This window comes from Sus scrofa, chromosome 13, assembly GCF_054392235.1.
Source record: "Sus scrofa isolate SSC_HxYL_T2T_F1_AM1 chromosome 13, Sscrofa_HxYL_maternal_Yorkshire_Landrace_v2.0, whole genome shotgun sequence".
Classification (NCBI taxonomy): Eukaryota; Metazoa; Chordata; class Mammalia; order Artiodactyla; family Suidae; genus Sus; species Sus scrofa.
Genome location: NC_139395.1, coordinates 183,004,560 through 183,022,292, shown reverse-complemented (window position 1 = coordinate 183,022,292; position 17,733 = coordinate 183,004,560).

Here is a 17,733-nt window from a genome sequence, read left to right as displayed (position 1 = left end):
GGACTTTCCATCTTCTGCAGAGATTCTACAATTGACCCAAATTTGGAGATGAAATAGGTTATGACCCTCTAAGGCCTCCACATTCTGCATTTCTGAAACTGAAACCTTTTTCATTTCAGGGATTTTATAACAATCACTTGGGGGAAAGGACTAGGATAATAGTCTCTTAGGTCACTCTGGGCATGGCTTGCTCCTTCTTTAGACAGTAGTAATTTATAGATCTGGGATAATCAGGCTGATGCCAGAATACTTCCCCTCTGCTCTCCCTCCTTAATGGGGCTTCTAACTTCTGGTCTCTGAGTAAGAAGTACTTTCAGTCTGTTCAGTACTGATCTATCTATCTATCTATCTATCTATCTATCTATCTATCTATCTATCTATCTATCTATAACCTGTCCTGATATTTCCTTGGTTTCAGTCCCAAGAATTTCTCTTGCATTCTTGGCTTAAGCAAACAGTAGATAATGTCGATTCTCTCTTCATGAGGAGACTGGCTTCTTTTAGAATCTAAATTCATCCCTCTTTTTCTGAAATTCATACCACCTGATTCTAGGCAAGTGCCCCCAGAAGCCATTTTAACCTTATTCTTATCTATGCTACCATCCAAAGGGAATAATTTTTCTATTGGTTCAAGAAATTCCCATTTCTTATGGAAATTTTGACTAAGTTCTTGTCTCTAATACTTTTAAGCTCTCTTTGTGCAGTCTAGTGGTACAGTCCAGTGACAGACCCACTGTGGAGCAAAGAATTTGGCCTTGCCCAAAGAGAGTTCTAGCTTTTGTTCCTGTCTGTGGGAGGGATTTAATCCTGGGAGTTTCCTGAGTGGCAGGCATGTCTTTGTTATTCTTGGAGGACCCCCTGGATCACACATCATAATTTATGCTAATGAGATGACTTAGGGCATTGCCAGGCACACCCAATTGTCTTAAGTTAGGATCTGGCCACTCTGGAAAAAACAACAGTATGATTTAGGGTGGTAGCTTTGCGTGATGAAGTATTAGTCAACCTAGAGACTAAGTTCAACCACTGGGCAATCAGTCAATCAATTAAGCCTATGTAACGAGACCTTGATAAAAACTCTGGATACTGAAGCTCATGTAAGATTCCAGGCTTGACAATATTCTGAGTGTCATCACACATCAGTGCCAAGAAATTAACATACCACCGAGGGCAAACAATGGAAACATCATATCTGGAACCCTCCTAGACTTTGCCCTGTGCATCCCTCCCTTAGGCTCATTTTGTGAGTATAATGGATTCAGTGAATTCTTTGAATCTTTCTAGTCAACTGTCAAACCTGATTGTGATCTTGGGAAACTGCTGAATGTGCAGTTGGTATCAGAAGTGAGGGTGGTCATGTGTGCATTCTTTCTTCTAAAACATTGTAGTGGAATCCTAACTTCTAACAGTTGGGTTCAGATGTCTTAAGAAGAGTTGGCTAATGCTGAGCATTTTTGTTTCCAGTGGAAGACCATCCTTTCTCAGGTGTCAGCAGAATTCTGAGCCTCTGGTTTAATAAGATGATTCATTAAAGTGCTTTCCTGGTCACTGGTAACCCACCCCACTTCCCTTCTAGGAAAGTTGTTTTTTAGGAATATATTAAATCATATTTTACTATATATGGCTTATTTTAGATCACAATCATGACCATTAAATTATGGTTATCTTACCCTACATGTTATTAAATGTTAAAAAAAAAAAGCATAAAGATGGATACCAGGTCTTCCCTGTTTATCCTTTCTGGGATATTGTGATTTAATAATAAATACATATTTGGTTTGCATTCCTGGCACCAGACCAGAGTTCCTAAAATGCTTGTAATCTCTTAAGTGATGAGTGATAGGAACATCTTTTGTTATAATGTTTGGCTTTATCCCCAGCTCCTGAAACACCTCTTGAACAATAGAGTTTATAGGAGTGTCTTTTTTTTTTTTATTCATAATAAGCACCATTCAAACATACTTGAGTTTATGTTAACGAGGTGATTTTTGGAAAGCACCTAAGCATGGGGACTGGTTGTCAGGGGAACCAACCATGGGATTAGAGGGTTGGAACTTTCAATACTCCTGACCCCCAACTACCACCCCATTCCTCTAGGGAGCAGAGAGGGACTGGAGATTGAGTTCAATTACCAATGGTCAATGACCTAATCAATCATACTTGTGTAATGAACCTTCATAAAAACTCTAAATGATGGAATTCTGAGAGCTGCCAGATTTGTGAACACATTGAGGGGCTGGGAGGGTGGTGCATTCAGAGAGGACATGGAAACTCCATGTTCCTTCCCCATACCTTGTTCTCTGCATTTCTTTCATTTGGCTCTTCCTAAATTTTATCCTTTATAATAAACTATTAGTAGTAAACAAAGTACTTTCCTGAGTTCTGTGAGCCATTCTAGCAAATTATTGAACAGAGGTGGGAGTTGTAGGAAACCCCAATTTAAGTAAATTAATCAGAAGTTCATGCCAGAATTTAGGACTTGTAATTGGCATCCAGAGTGAGGGCTGGGTTGTGTGGAACTGAGCCCCTTAACCTGTGGGGTCTGTGCTAACTCAAGATAGTTGTATCAGAATTGAATTAAATTATAAGACACCTAATTGGGGTTCAAAAAGAACTGGAAAATTGCTTGGTATGGATAACCCACACATTTGGAATCAGAAACCATCTTAGTCTGTTCAGTCTGTGATAACAAATGCCACAGACTGGCTAACTTATAAACAACAAAAATTTATTTCTCACAGTTCTTAAGGCTGGAAGTCTGAGGTCCTAACAATGACAGATTTAGTAGGTTTTTGTTTTTTGCTTTTCTTAGGGCTACACCCATGGCATATGGAAGTTCTCAGGCTAGGAGTCAAATCAGAGCTACAGCTGCTGGCCTACACCACAGCTGAGCCATGTCTGCTACCTATACCACAGCTCATGGCAGTGCCTATCCCTGACCACTGAGAAAGGCCAGGGATTGAACCCACATTCTCATGGATACTAGTCAGATTCATTTCTGCTGTGCCACAATGGGAATTCCTAAGATTTGGTAGTTGATGAAATCTCTCTTCCAGGTTGCAGACTGCTGTGTCCTCCTCACATGATGGAAGAGAGCTTGGGTTCTCTCTGGAGCCTCTTTTCTGTGAACACTAATCCCATTCATGAGGGCTCTTCCTTCACTACTTGATCATCTCCCAAAGACCCCACTTCCTGATACCGTAACATTGGGAGTAGGATTTAACATATGAATTTTCAGGAGACACAAATATTCAGACCATGCAGAAGTATTCTGTTAGTGTAGAATATTGATTATGTTTTGTTTTTACCTCCTTAATCCAGATTTGACTTTGTGGCCTCTGGTAATGCCCTTTGTTAATACCCCTAAATTTATATCAATGGTAAAAGGGATTCTTCATGTTCTGTCATTTCTCTTCCTCTTAGTCTTATCACACTAAACTGGCAGATAGCTTTCTGGGAAGAGAGGGGAACTGAGAATCCATGTTTGGGATTGAGTCCTAGTATGTACCATCAATCTGATGATCTGGGCTAGTCAATATCTAAATTTCTAAGCTATAATGCAAATACAAAGTGATACAACAAGAACAGGATATAACTTCTCTTCTAAAAAGAGTTGAAGTTCTTTTTGCCTGCTGATGCTAAACATCAATGAGTCATTTTTCTACACATGAGTTTTCTTAACAGCATAAAACTATAGGAGTGCTAACACTTGTGATTCTTATTCTGTGTCCATCCTATTTTTTTTCCCCTCAAAGATGTTATAAGCACCCCTATAAAAAGTACTGATTCTTCTCTGGGCATGATACTTGCTAATGTAGGAATTCAATGCTTGCCTTATATGTAAGGAATTTGGTGGAAAAGTTTTAAATACTACTGAATAACAAGGAAGTTCTGGAGTTTTACAGGAGGCAGGATCTCATGATTTTTGCCCTATATTTTCACTGCAGGAGCACTTCTCTCTTCAATAATTTAAAAAACTGGATGTAAATAGGAACTTAACCTAAAGTTTTTAATGAGATGACATTTTGTCACATTCTTATTTTTTTCTACCTTACATTAAAAAGTATGTGAATTAGCTCTGAGAGAAGGGTGCATAGAAATCACTACCCCTACCCCACTTGACCTCAACTCTCTGAAATTGATCGTTCAATATAGTGAGAATTCATAGCCTTGATTATATTTGTAACAATTAAAGTCACATGGTCATTTCAGAATTATTACATATTTATAGTATACAGATTATATGATATTTATAGTTCTAATTTAATAGCAAACACACAGTTTCCATGCTATAAATTGCTATTAAAATCACGGGAATCATGGAAATTAGATTTATTTGGGCTTCTGTGGCTGCCTGAATTCCACAAGATAAATGCCAGATTATTTTTTTATTGCCAGATCCTATACTTAGGGGAACCATGAAAAACATGGAATTTCCTAAATAACTGTCACAAAGATACAGTTTAATTTAGATTCTTAAAAAATGCATTATTATGCAGTTTCTTTAACCCTACCCCCAAACACTGCCATGCTTTCCTTTCCCTCCAACCCCCAGTACTCCTGCCATGCCCTTCAGATTTTATTGGCTTCATATTTGACAAAAAAAATTCTGAAAATAACATGACTATAGATTACTAACTTTACTATTAAATTAAAAGCAGCTAAATTTTATCAGCTTAATAGCCTTTTATTGTTTGGGCGAGATTCTTAAGGAAGAATTTCAAGCTGCATCTGTCAGTGACTATAAATCACTTGTTAGGAATTCAAGACTGTCCTTAGGTTGGTGGTCATACAATAAACTCTCAGGTGTTTGTTCCCACCTTCAAAGGGAGGTGGCAGGGATGATGAAACATTTAGAAGAAAGACTGAGGTTAAAAACAACTCTTAGGAGACTACTGTGGATAGATGTGCTTTGTGTAATAGTGCTTCCTATTAGTTTAGTATATTGACAAGAGGCATATGGATCAAGGAATTAGAGATACACTGATGGCTAGCAGTGAATTGTAGAAGCTAAAGGAGATAGATGATTCTGGGATTAAGAGTGCATGGACAGACATAATTATATCCAAATAGTGACTTTATGAGTAGATTTTGAATATCATTGAGCTTTAAGAGATTTTCCCCATGTCTAGAAATTACCTATGAAGGTGTAAGATATATGCATGTGTGTATGCATGCACATATAAAAAGATCTAAGTATCTGTCTATCTATCATAGATCTATCATCTTTCATCACCTATCTATCCACATATGCAAATAGGCAAATATACATATTTAGACACCCATTAAATAGCCATACTGATCTTAATCCAAAATTTAGAAATATCCAGGGATATTTTTTAAGAAATGTATCTATCAATTGTCCATGTTTCAGATTACTGTCCATATAGACACAAGTAGCTCATTTTCCCCTAAGATTTTCATTTTATTTTTATGGAATGCACTATGCCTGTCAGCCTCATTTAGGTATTTCATACGTCATCAGTAGAAATCACAGCCTGTATTCCCTCTTCTTTATTATTGGTCCTAACTTTCTGATTTATTTATTTAATAATTAATGAATTTTATTACATTTATAGGTGTACAATAATCATCACAAACAAATTTACAGCATGTCCATCCCAAACCCTCAGTGCATCCCCCCACCCTCCACCTGTCTCATTTGGAAACCATAAGTTTTTCAAAGTCTGTGAGTCAGTATCTGTTCTGCAAAGAAGTTTCTTGTGTCCTTTTTTTAGATTCCACATGTCAGTGATAGCATTTGATGTTGGTGTCTCATTGTCTGATTGACCTCACTTAGCATGATAATTTCTAGGTCCATCCATGTTGCTGCAAATGCCATTATTTCTTTCCTTTTAATGGCTGAGTAATGTTCCATTGTGTATGTGTACCAAATCTTCTTTATCCACTCTTCTGTTGATGGACATTTAGGTTGTTTCCATGTCTTGGCTATCAAAAACAGTGCTGCAATGAACATTGGAGTTCATGTGTCTTTTCGAGTCATGGTTTCCTCTGGATAGATGCCCAGGAGTGGGGTTGCTGGATCAAGTGGTAGTTCTATTTTTAGTTTTCTGAGGAATCTCCATACTGTTTTCCACAATGGTTGCACCAATTTACAATCCTACCAAGAGTGTAATAGGGTTCCTTTTTCTCCAGACCCTCTCCAGCACTTATTGTTTGTAGACTTTTGGATGATGGCCATTCTGGCTGGTGTAAGGTGGTACCTCAGAGTGGTTTTGATTTGCATTTCTCTACTAATGAGTGATGTTGAATATCTTTTCATGTGTTTTTTGGCCACCTGTATGTCTTTGGAGAATCATCTGTTTAAATCTTCTGCCCATTTTTTGATAGGTGTGTTTGGGGTTTTTTGGTATTGAGCTGCAGGAGGTGTTTATAAATTTTGGATATTAATCCCTTGTCAGTCAATTCACTTGCAAAGATTTTCTCCCATTCTGTGGGTTGTCTTTGTTTTGTTTAGGGTTTCCTTTGCTGTGCAGAAACTTTTAAATTTAAGCCAATTTGTTTATTTCTGTTTTTACTGTCATTACTCTAAGAGGTGGATCTGAGAAGATGTTGCTGTCATTGATGTTGGAGAGTGTTTGGCTTATGTTTTCCTCTAAGAGTTTTATCGTGTCTGGTCTTATATATCTAGGTCTTTAATCCATTTTGAGTTTATTTTTGTGTGTGGTGTTAGGCAATGTTCTAATTTCATTCTTTTCCATGTGGCTGTCCATTTTTCCCAGCACCACTTATTGAACAGGCTGTCTTTTTTTTTGTTGTTGTTGTTGTCTTTTTTTTTGTTGTTGCTATTTCTTGGGCCGCTCCCGCGGCATATGGAGGTTCCCAGGCTAGGGGTTGAATCGGAGCTGTAGCCACTGGCCTACGCCAGAGCCACAGCAACGCGGGATCCGAGCCGCGTCTGCAACCTACACCACAGCTCACGGCAACGCCGGATCGTTAACCCACTGAGCAAGGGCAGGGACCGAACCCGTGACCTCATGGTTCCTAGTCGGATTCGTTAACCACTGCGCCACGACGGGAACTCCCAGGCTGTCTTTTCTCCACTGTATATTCTTGCCTCCTTTGTCATGGATTAGTTGACTGTAGGCACGTCGGTTTAATTCTGGATGTTCTATACTGTTCCACTCATCTATATTTCATTTCTGATTTATTTTTGACACTGTTGTATTTTTTCAGGGTATTTCATCAGAGAATCTCAGATTTGAATCCATAAACATTTTGGTAGAATCAAGACTCTGCCTTTTCCCTCATAGCTATATTATTTCTAAACAATGGAGTTTTAGGATATATAAACATTAATTTCTGGTTGACCACTTTTCAAAGGTCATATTATTTTGCTTCGATTAATATTACATTTGAATATTTGCATATCCCATTGTGTCTTTGGATTAAATAGAAAACATATGATTAATTCCATTGGTAGCCACATCACTGCTGTAGATAGCTTATTAACATATAAATGATTCAGTTGAAAATGGAATGTATTCCCACTACATTTAGTCAGAATGTGGTAAAAGCCACCTAGTTAGTGATATTTCCCATGTATCTCTCTCATTCTTCTTCACCTAACGTCCCTGCCCTCCCTTTTTCTGACACTCAATTCTTGCAAGATCCCCACTATTAAATGTTAGCTTCTGCTCTGTGCTTAGAATTATACCTTCTACTTCTTCCTCTTTTTTTTTTTTTTGGCCATGCCTGTGGCACACAGAAATTCCTGGAACAGAGATCAAACCTGTGCCATAGCAGCCACCTGAGCTGATGCAGTGACAATGCCTGATCCTTAACTTGCTTCACGACTAGGATAACCTATTATTCCTACTTATTTTTTCATTAAGTTTTGCAATAAAATGGATAAAATTTTATGTAAATATTAGCTTGGCTTTTTCTTTAAGGAAACCAAACCCAATGCTAAATAAATTGTTGTTAATGTGCATTTCAGGAAAGATCTTACTTTTGATTGGTTGTGCTGGCTATGAAATAAAGAAGCTACACAGAAAGTCAAGATGGTAATGCAATTCTAATGCTGATGATGCTAGGTACTCTGGCTTAGACTTGGGTAGGAGCACCTGGAAGGTTTATTAGAGAAATAATTTCTTTTTAAAATTTTTTTATTTTTTGTCTTTTGTCTTTTTAGGGCCATACCTGTGGCATATGGAGGTTCTCAGGCTAGGGGTCTAATCAGAGCTGTAGCCACTGGCCTATGCCAGAGCCACAGCAATTCGGGATTTGAGTCGCATCTGCAACCTACACCACAGCTCACGGCAATGCTGGATCCTTAACCTGCTGAGCAAGGCCAAGGATCGAACCCGCAATCTCATGGTTCCTACTCAGATTAATTAACCCCTGAGCCACCATGGAAACTCGGAGAAATCATTTCCAAAGTGACTCAAAGAACCAAAGTTAGCCAAAGGGAATGGGAGTTAGGAGAATGATAATAAAGAAAGAATAGACTATAGAAAGAAATCAAGTGACAATAAGCATCTCTAGGGGTTATGACTAAGTGAGCGATTCAATGAATCTGGGACATAGAGATAGGGATCATCCCGAACGGGTAGGCAGAAACCAGATTCTAAGAGACTTTTAAATGACCTAATTGGATTTTATGGCAAAACTATCAAGGTAACACAACCCATCAACATATTTACGTCTTGTTAAATTAATTAAACAAGGGGTCCACCAGACTTAAGAGGTTCTAATGCCATGGTAGCCTAGGTAAGCAAACCAAAATCAAAGCTGTAAAGGCCTCAGGTTTATGAAATCAAAACGATAAGGTTAACCAATTACAAACAGTCAGCTAGGCTTTAAGCTGTAGTTAATCCAATAATTTTTTTTTCTTTGCTCATACACTTTTTCTGTATAAGTCTTTCCCCTGGTTCATGTTGGCAGAACACTCCTAACCACTTCCGGCTTGGCACTGCTTGATTCCAGTTGATTTTTGCTCAAATAAACTCTTAAAAGTTTTTAATATGCCACAGCTTATCTTAACAGTTCCTAGGTATGAAGGCTATTTTGGTCTCAATAATACGAGTGTAGTGCTAAATTTTCTTTTAATGGCAAAAACTGCTTTAACAGCATTCTGAAAGTTCAACCAATAAATTAATCAGCCAACATCAATCAATGAAATATAATTTCTTTAAGCAAAAACTACCTCTAAGGAAATGATTTTATGTTGGCCTTTCTTAAAATCTCTAACATGGCTTTGAATCATTTCCCTGCTTTTAAACTACATGTAGTTTAGGTATGAGAATGTGACTGAAATGTAATAAATTCTTAACTGAAATGGTATTTCTGACTTATTTATGCCTCCTTCTCACAATCTAATAGAAATAACTTTCTTCTGATACAAACAATATAATTAAAGGAAAAGAATTTTCCATAAGTATTTTTATATTTTGATATGAAACATTATTATTATGGGAACATTTACAAAAAACATAAGAGGAAACTTAATTATCTAGGGAAAGAGTTGGGGAATGATTTAAGGCCCTTGGAGGGAAGCACACATTTACAGTATTATAAAAAAAAATTAGAAATTAGTCACTGTAGGCAGAGTCCCTCAGGTGTTTGGCACTCTTAACTGTCTTAAATAATCAAAAACCAGAAATAATTTGAAAATAAGGCTACTGAGCATGAACCCTGACAAAAAATTGCCAAAAAAAGTTAGCAATGCAAAAGTTACAGGAGAAAAAATAACCAGCATTCATATATATGGTGACAGCTTTCAAAAATCAGTTTTTATCAGATTCAAGTGAGGACTTCGGAGAAATTTTAAGTAATACAAAGGGAGGTAAGAAGGAAAAAAATAACATGGTAGAAGAAGGGAAGAAACTGACAGACAAGAGATGTGGCAGCTGAAATTAGAAACAATGATAGGTACTGTGAAAAACATCAAAGGGTGACAAAGCTTCCCACATGCAAAAGAAGGAAGAAACCTGACCAGAAAAATATTGGGCTCTGGGGATATGCAGCAAAAGAGAAAAATCTTACTTCAATAGTTCTGAGAGTTTTTCTTTGTCATATTTAAATGCTGCAGCAGTGTTTGATCAGTCTAAGGACAAACTTTAAAATTTCCTTAATGCTTGAAAATATCATCAATAAAATAATTCTAACTTATTAAGGAAAATCAACATGCTCCATTTCTTTAAATATAACAATAAGGAATAGTATAACGCACTTTAGAAATGTGTTCATAAAATTATTAAAGTGAAAGTTCCAGAACTTGAAGTATTAAAATTCCATTTCTCTGAAACTTAATTTATCCAAGCAGCCCTTTTTAAAGCTCTATCCACTCCACTGTTGTATTTGTCTTAATATCAAAAAAATTAAAGCTTATTTGTCTGAATTATCCAGCTAATTTTATTGTTGCATTTTATCCATCTCCTCATTTCATCTGGGTAAAAATGGCCTGATATTGGTTCTTATTACTAAATTACTTCTTTTCTACTGGATATAATCACTTGTTTTCTCAACCGTTAAAAATTAGAAATCAAGATTTCAATAACACATTATATGTTCAACTGGATTCTAGAGCATTCAATGTTAATGAAAATTATAACAGTAATCCCTTGTGCGTTAATATACTGCCTGAAGAATAAAATGTGTTTAAACGAAATGCAAATGTTGAGACTTTTCTACAGTCAGGGGGTTTGGACAGTTTCCATTTTTATCTACTCAAACCACACAGCCAAGGGCTGCCTGAATTTCCTTATCTTTAGTTTCATACCTGAATTGGATGCAGTTAGTTGTTTTTTCCATTTTAAATATGTGATTCAACTCCAAGGACTTCTTAAAAATAGTCTAGGGATTGTAAAAATCCTTGGAGTGAGGCCAGATTTTCCTGAATTAATATACACTCTTCTTTGCCCTCAGTTACACACGACCGCCATTGACATTTGTTGTGTACTTTTTCATATCCATTGCTGAAGTGCCATGCAATGGCATTGTACTTGTGCAAACACTTCTCCAAAATTAGCTTGAAGCAGGTAGAATTCTCTTGTATTAATTCGTGACCATCTTAATGGGAATGTGTGGTCAGAATCTAATACAATAAATGGAAAATGTGCAAAACCTAATTCTAAAAGGGCAGCAGCTTCTTATAGCTACACATATCTCTGCATTGCTAGTGATTAAAACTGGCATGTGTATTAGCAGGAATTTTCTGTCTCATTTTTAAATTTCTCCATTTGTAATATAGAAGAAAAATATTTTTGGGGGACTTGAATTTATCTCCAGTGTTCTGTGATACCGCATACAATTCATTAAAAAAATATTTGGAATAGTTGTTTACATGAATGAACAAATTCTGAAAAGATGCTGAAATATGGTAGAAAGATCATTTTCATTTGTTTTGTTTGTCTCTCTGTGTGTGGGCATGTTTGTATAAATGTTGCGTGAATATTAATGTGTCTATTCATACTAATGTTTTCATGGGCTGCAAACCTTTAAAATGTTTCTATCCTAGCATAAATACACAGAATATAATGATATACTATTTAGTTAGTTCCACGTGTCCAGGAAAAATTGCAAAGCCTCACACAGACTTAGCTTTATAAGGCCTTTAGAATGTTCTGTGACCAACCATTTATTGTTTCCCAGGTATGGTGAAGTTAATGAGGACCAAATATCAGATATAACACACAGGATTCACCCAACCCAATAAAAAAAGAGTGCAATTTATGACAAGTGTAAAGAATACATCTCTAAAGAAATATTTTTAGTGTTTGATGGGGATTTGGTATGCTTTCTAATTATATGTGTAGTTAGCATGATGTTGAAACACAGTTTTCCACAGGACTCTTCTCCTGTTCAATCCGTTTAAAAATTTCCATTGGAAGTATTACTGCACCAGTAATACAATATAATTGCACTGCAGCTCCCTAAAGTCCTTCGTGTGTCTTTGCACACTTACATATATTTCAGATAACAAAAGACACCCAAATATGTCAGATTAAGAAGCAATTTCTTAAAGCATGGAATTATGAATTCACTAGAATATGCGAGGAATCAGATGTGAAACTGCAAATTTTTTCTAGATAACCTACTTTTGAAAAAGAGATTGTGCTGATTTACGTGCTGTTTGTTGAAGCTGGTGGTGTTCTACACAGGTTCCTCCCAGATGCAAGCTTCCATGGTTTAGCTGTAGTGAGTATTGGATACTAGAGGCTCATAGTTATTTTCCTTTCAAGGAATTACCCTCCCTGGACTGACATCAGTTGCTGACCTAAAGATGGAAGTGGAAGTTATGCTTCCCACCATCACTGATCTCCAACCCTTGGCAGGGTGCAACCAGTGACTAACACAAGTCCAAAAGCCCAGCCCCTTTGTTTCAAAGGGACACACTTGGATATGCCATTAATGCTCCAGAGTTCCCAATAGCCTCAGGCTGAATGCAGGACTCAACTAAAACCACATCGCTGTTTAGCTTCTTTCTTGGCCATGTCCTGTTTCCTCACCACCCTATGGGGTTCTCCTGAGCGCACCTCCCCAATGAATCTCTTGCCCAGAAATCCATTTCTATGCTCTGCTTTAAGGCACCCAGACCTAAGACAACATTTATTTCACTCCTAAAGATCTAGAACCCTATTTAACAGACACGTATTACAGATGTGCATTCACATACAATATTGCATAAGAAAGAACTTCTGCTCTTGTGGCACTCAGAGTCTGGCGAGGGGAAGAACACATGACAGGTCATTACAAAATGATGTGTGTTATGACAGAGGAGAGAGCAAGAAGTTGGGCATGAGGTGGGGTCAGGAGGCTTCAAAGAGGATTTGTGACACTTGAGCTGCATGTTCATTGGTAGGGATTTGTTAGACAATAAGAAAGGAAAGAGAAAAACTCTTTCTTCCAAAACACAAAAACATGATGTATTTGGGAAACCATCATAAACTCTATGTATTTAGAAGGCGCCTATGGGAGAGAAATGGAGGATGAGATTGACGTTGGCAAGGGGGCAGAATGTGTGGCACCAGGACAAAGAGATTAGACTTTATTCTGTAGGATATCGACTTCTGAAGTGTGTAAAGTATCAGAGTTACGTGATCTTATTTAAAATTTTTTAAAAATATTGAAGATATAAGTTTAGAGAAAGAAGGAGATGCGATGAGGAAAAGGAGGAGGTAAGTGAAAAATATTGGTGACATTTTAGGCAATGGCAATGGCAGAGAGATTTCTTTAGGATGCAGGATGTAAGAGAATCAAGATACTTAAAAGAATTTGATGATTTATAAATGTAGGCGATGAGCGAGAGAAGGAGTGTAAGATGAATTCTAAGGATCTGGCTTCAATAACTGGGTAAGTGATGGTTCCAAGTGAAATACAAGAGGAAGATGTTTTGGTTCTATCACCAAACATTTTTTAGTTACATTGTCGTGTAGATTTCTAATGCTTCCTTTGTAGGCAAATTCATGGTAGCTAGGAGACACAGGAGGAAAGATTTGATGATTTTTACCTTTAAAAAGTCTTTGTTAATGTCACCTTTGCAAGTTACTAATACTGCCCTAGTTGGCAAATTTAAAACTTTTTTCTCCTTACTCTTTTTATCTAATTCAACCTTTCCCATCAGCTGAAAATTTTATAATCCTCACCCTCTCATAAACAAACCTTGTCCCCCTATTTATTTTTAAATGTATTAACTAGTTCTTAAAACTACAAATTATGTTTCTATTTCCTTTGCCAATATTGCTCTGTTTAGAAGTCTTTTGTAAAAATAATATCCTTTCATTGCTTTCAACATACTGTTATTTCAAATGGTTTTGATTGAAGATGCTAAAGCAGTGGTTTTCACTAGAGTTTTCCCAGGGTTTCTTCAAGGGCATGTAATAGAAGATTCATGTGCACATTTCTATGAAGTTTGTATGATACTTGTAGTTGATGGGGGAAGCTAAAACTGAGGTACCACAAAAATCCCTCAGGATTTCCCGTCCTAGAAACTTGTGTTGAGATATTATGGACACAGAAAGGAAACAGAGCCTCATCTGGAAAATCTCTAGGACAGATGCTTTGAATTGCAGATACTGATTTGCAAATGAACTGCTTCTCAAATAGGCAACTCTAATGTAGGGAAGGTGATTTAGCAGCTGCACCTGAGATTTATTTATTTAATGAGTCTCTCAAGGAACACTAGAGAGACTTGTCTTTTAAAACAGAATGTGTAGCTAAGTTTAAAGTGAAATAAGAATATGTATGTCATCACTTTTATCAGAATAAAGTGAAGAGGACTTCTCACTTTTTCTAGATTATTGAACTGGGAAGTCTATTTTTAGAATATGTTCTATGATAATCTGTGTTAACTATAGGTTTCCATCAGCGTCAGAAAAAAAACTCCAAATGTTCAAATGATTATATGCCAATATTATTTATTTAGTTATAATAATTTCAGTTCTAGTACATCCTGAATTTATAACTTATCCATTTCACAGGGTCAATGAGATTTCTATCTCTGTTCATATACCTGAAAATAAATAACATCAATCTGACTTTGATTACTTACTTTGTTTTCCTTTTCCACATTATCAAACAATATATCTATGAATAAGTATTTATTGAGTGTGTGCTAGGTTTATCATGTTGTGTAATAATTATATATTATGAAGTAATGTGCAGTCCCTTAATATATGATGTAAAACTGTTTTTCAATAATACTGTTTTGGTGCTTCAATTACTAAGCTTTCTATTTATATAACCTAGTGTGGACTCTCATGCCACACCTAAATAGATTTTAGTATTTTACCACTTAGTAGGACAGAATTCTTCTTCTCTAGGAATAATTCCAACTCAGTATTGGTTGATAACAAAAATCATCCTCAGATCCATAAAGACATTTAGAATGTATAATTTTAAATCCTGAAACTATATAATAAATCAATAGTTATTGACTTTGTAAAGAAATAGAGTATGGGAAAGTAATCAAAGATTCCAATCATGTTTGATTTGGTGAGTTTAGTTACAATGTGCAATTGGTATTTAGTGAAGGAACTGGTATCCCACAGGAAATTATTTTGAAACCAAAACACAGAGTAAAGGGACATTTTTTTTCTTCTATGTTATTTTCAAAGGGTATTTCTGTTTTACCACAATCAATTTTGCCAACCTGATAATGCCTTTGACCCTGATCTGAGAACCATTTTACTTGAACTTGACCTCCCAAATAAGATAAATACGTTCATGGTTGTGGTTTGTAGAGGGCAGAGAGACAGCCAGCTTGGGCTCACCCAGCCGATACTAAGTGCAATATTATGGTGTAGAAGAGGAAACATGCCAAATCAAAGATGAAAGAATTTCCTGTGCTTCACGTCTCAAAGCATTCAGAATTATTAAGTTGGCCACTGAGGTACAGAAAAATATTCTAAACTAAAAAGTAATTTGTTTGAAAGGATTTTCTGCCATCATGAAAACCCATGAAAATAACCTCTATGTATTATAATATATAAGATGAAAGTTGATATCCTATATCTCTCAGTAATATTTTCCTTACATGAGAGAAGTCTCTGGAGTCTTGATAATTAAAACTACCCCATAATAATGGCAAGTGGATGTAGGCTGAGATTTCCCACCACATAAGTATTGGCCAAGTTTTATTGCCTGGAAAAAAATGTGTTTTTTCATTAGTGAGCTTTTCTATATTACTGTGTGCCAGTTGTAACATTTATTTTTGTTTTACACAGTTTTGATTTTTCCTTATTTAATTAAATTCAGATTTTTATTGGCTGGTGTTGGTTTCTTGGAAATTTTTTCCTTCAGAATGATTTCTACCTCCAAGTAGTCTTGATTTTACATTAAAAAAAGGTATAATTTAGATGAAGAGATGAGAACTGAACACTGCTAATAAATGAATATCACTTTCATCATATTGTTCCCATAATTAAGAACCTAATGTGTCCTGAAACTTATCTCAAGATGTATTAATATTTCTTGCACATTGGAGTTCTTTCATCAACAGTATTTTATGACTCTAGTTTTATTTTTATCCTGCTGTCACTAATGTCTTCCTACCAACACATATCCAATTTTATATGTTTATCCCTTCTGAATCTTTTCACATGCTCGTCCTCCTGTCTAGAAAGCCTTTTCTTTGGCTTTCTGTCCACTCTTATCTAACATGTCTTCAAGGCCTTGCTGAAGTAGATGTTTTGAATGATGCTTTCAGAGAAACTCTGGCCAAGAAGGCTCCCTGTGTACCGCTGTTACTTTAAAGGCCTTTAATCATCTATATGTGATTATGTATCTGAATATCTATCTATCTGTCATTATGTATCCTCATATGTATCTATATGTCTATCATTTATCAATCATTTATTATCTCTGTATATCTAGCTTGGAGATAAATGCCTAGATTTTGGAGTCTATCTACCTGGATTAGAATCTTTATTTTGGCTTTTTAGGGCTTCGCCCATGGCATATGGAAGCTCCCAGGCTAGGGGTCCAATTTAGAGCTGCAGCTGCAGGCCTACACCATCACAGCTCATGGCAATGCCAGATCCTTAGCCCAGTGATTGAGGCCAGGGATTGAACCTATGTCCTCATGAATACTAGTCGGGTTTGCTACCGCTGAGCCAAGACAGGAACTCCTAGATTAGAATCTTTTTATTTTTTTTATTTAAAAAAAAATTTTTTTTAGGGCTGCTCCCACAGCATATTGAGGTTTCCAGGCCAGGGGTCAAATTGGAGCTGTAGCTGCTCGTCTACACCACAACCATAGCAACGTGGGATCTGAGCCGCGTCTGTGACCTACACCATAGCTCATGGCAATGCTGGATCCTTAAGCCACTGAGCAAGGCCACAGATCAAACCCACATCCTCATGGATACTAGTCGGGTTCATTAACAGCTGAACCATGACAGGAACAACTTTTGTCTCTTGCCATGTACAAGTCTAGGTTACAGTACTAATTAATAGTAAATTTATGTACAAATTTGAGTTGAGGGGATGGGTTATTTCATTTCTTATACTGTCCCTGAAGTTTAATTAAATTCAATATTTTTCTTGACAATATCTTCACAGAAATGAGGTTTAAGCTAACTGAGCTCAAGTTTAGTTGAATACCTACCTAAAGAAAAGAGAATATTCTAAGTAAGGGAATAGCATGAGAAAAATTCTGGAGACAAGGAAGAGCAAAATGTGTTTGCACGAACAATAACAGATTGAGTATAATCTATAAAATTGAAAGCCATTTAGCTTGCTGGTAACTTACAGTACCTTTTATTCCATGTGTGCACCCTTCATTTATATGCTTTGGTTTTATGAAATCATCAAAATATAGCCAAGATAATATGTATGGCACAATACATTTCACCAAAACTATCTGGAGAAATATGACTAAACTGATCACTTTGGCTTGAAGAATCTGAATATGTCTATGAATCTTCTGGTTTGGTATATTAAATTTCTTCATTTAGCAATTGTTTGCATATTTTCTTATCTTGTGCTTACTAGATTACTTAATTTTATACATACATACTTCAAGCCTAACCTCAGAGTTATTATGTGTTTAATAGAAGCAAAAAGAACCTAACCTTTTTCTCAGAAATACTGGAGAGAGACCATAAAGTATACAAACTACCATCAACATTTTAAAAAGTTTCACTTTATGCAGATGATGAGGCATCTATCAAAACATGGGATTGACATGAGGAATTCCACTACCTAATGACTTCCTGTATCTTAACTACTCTTTTGTTTCAGCTTACTATCTTCCTTCTAACTTTATGG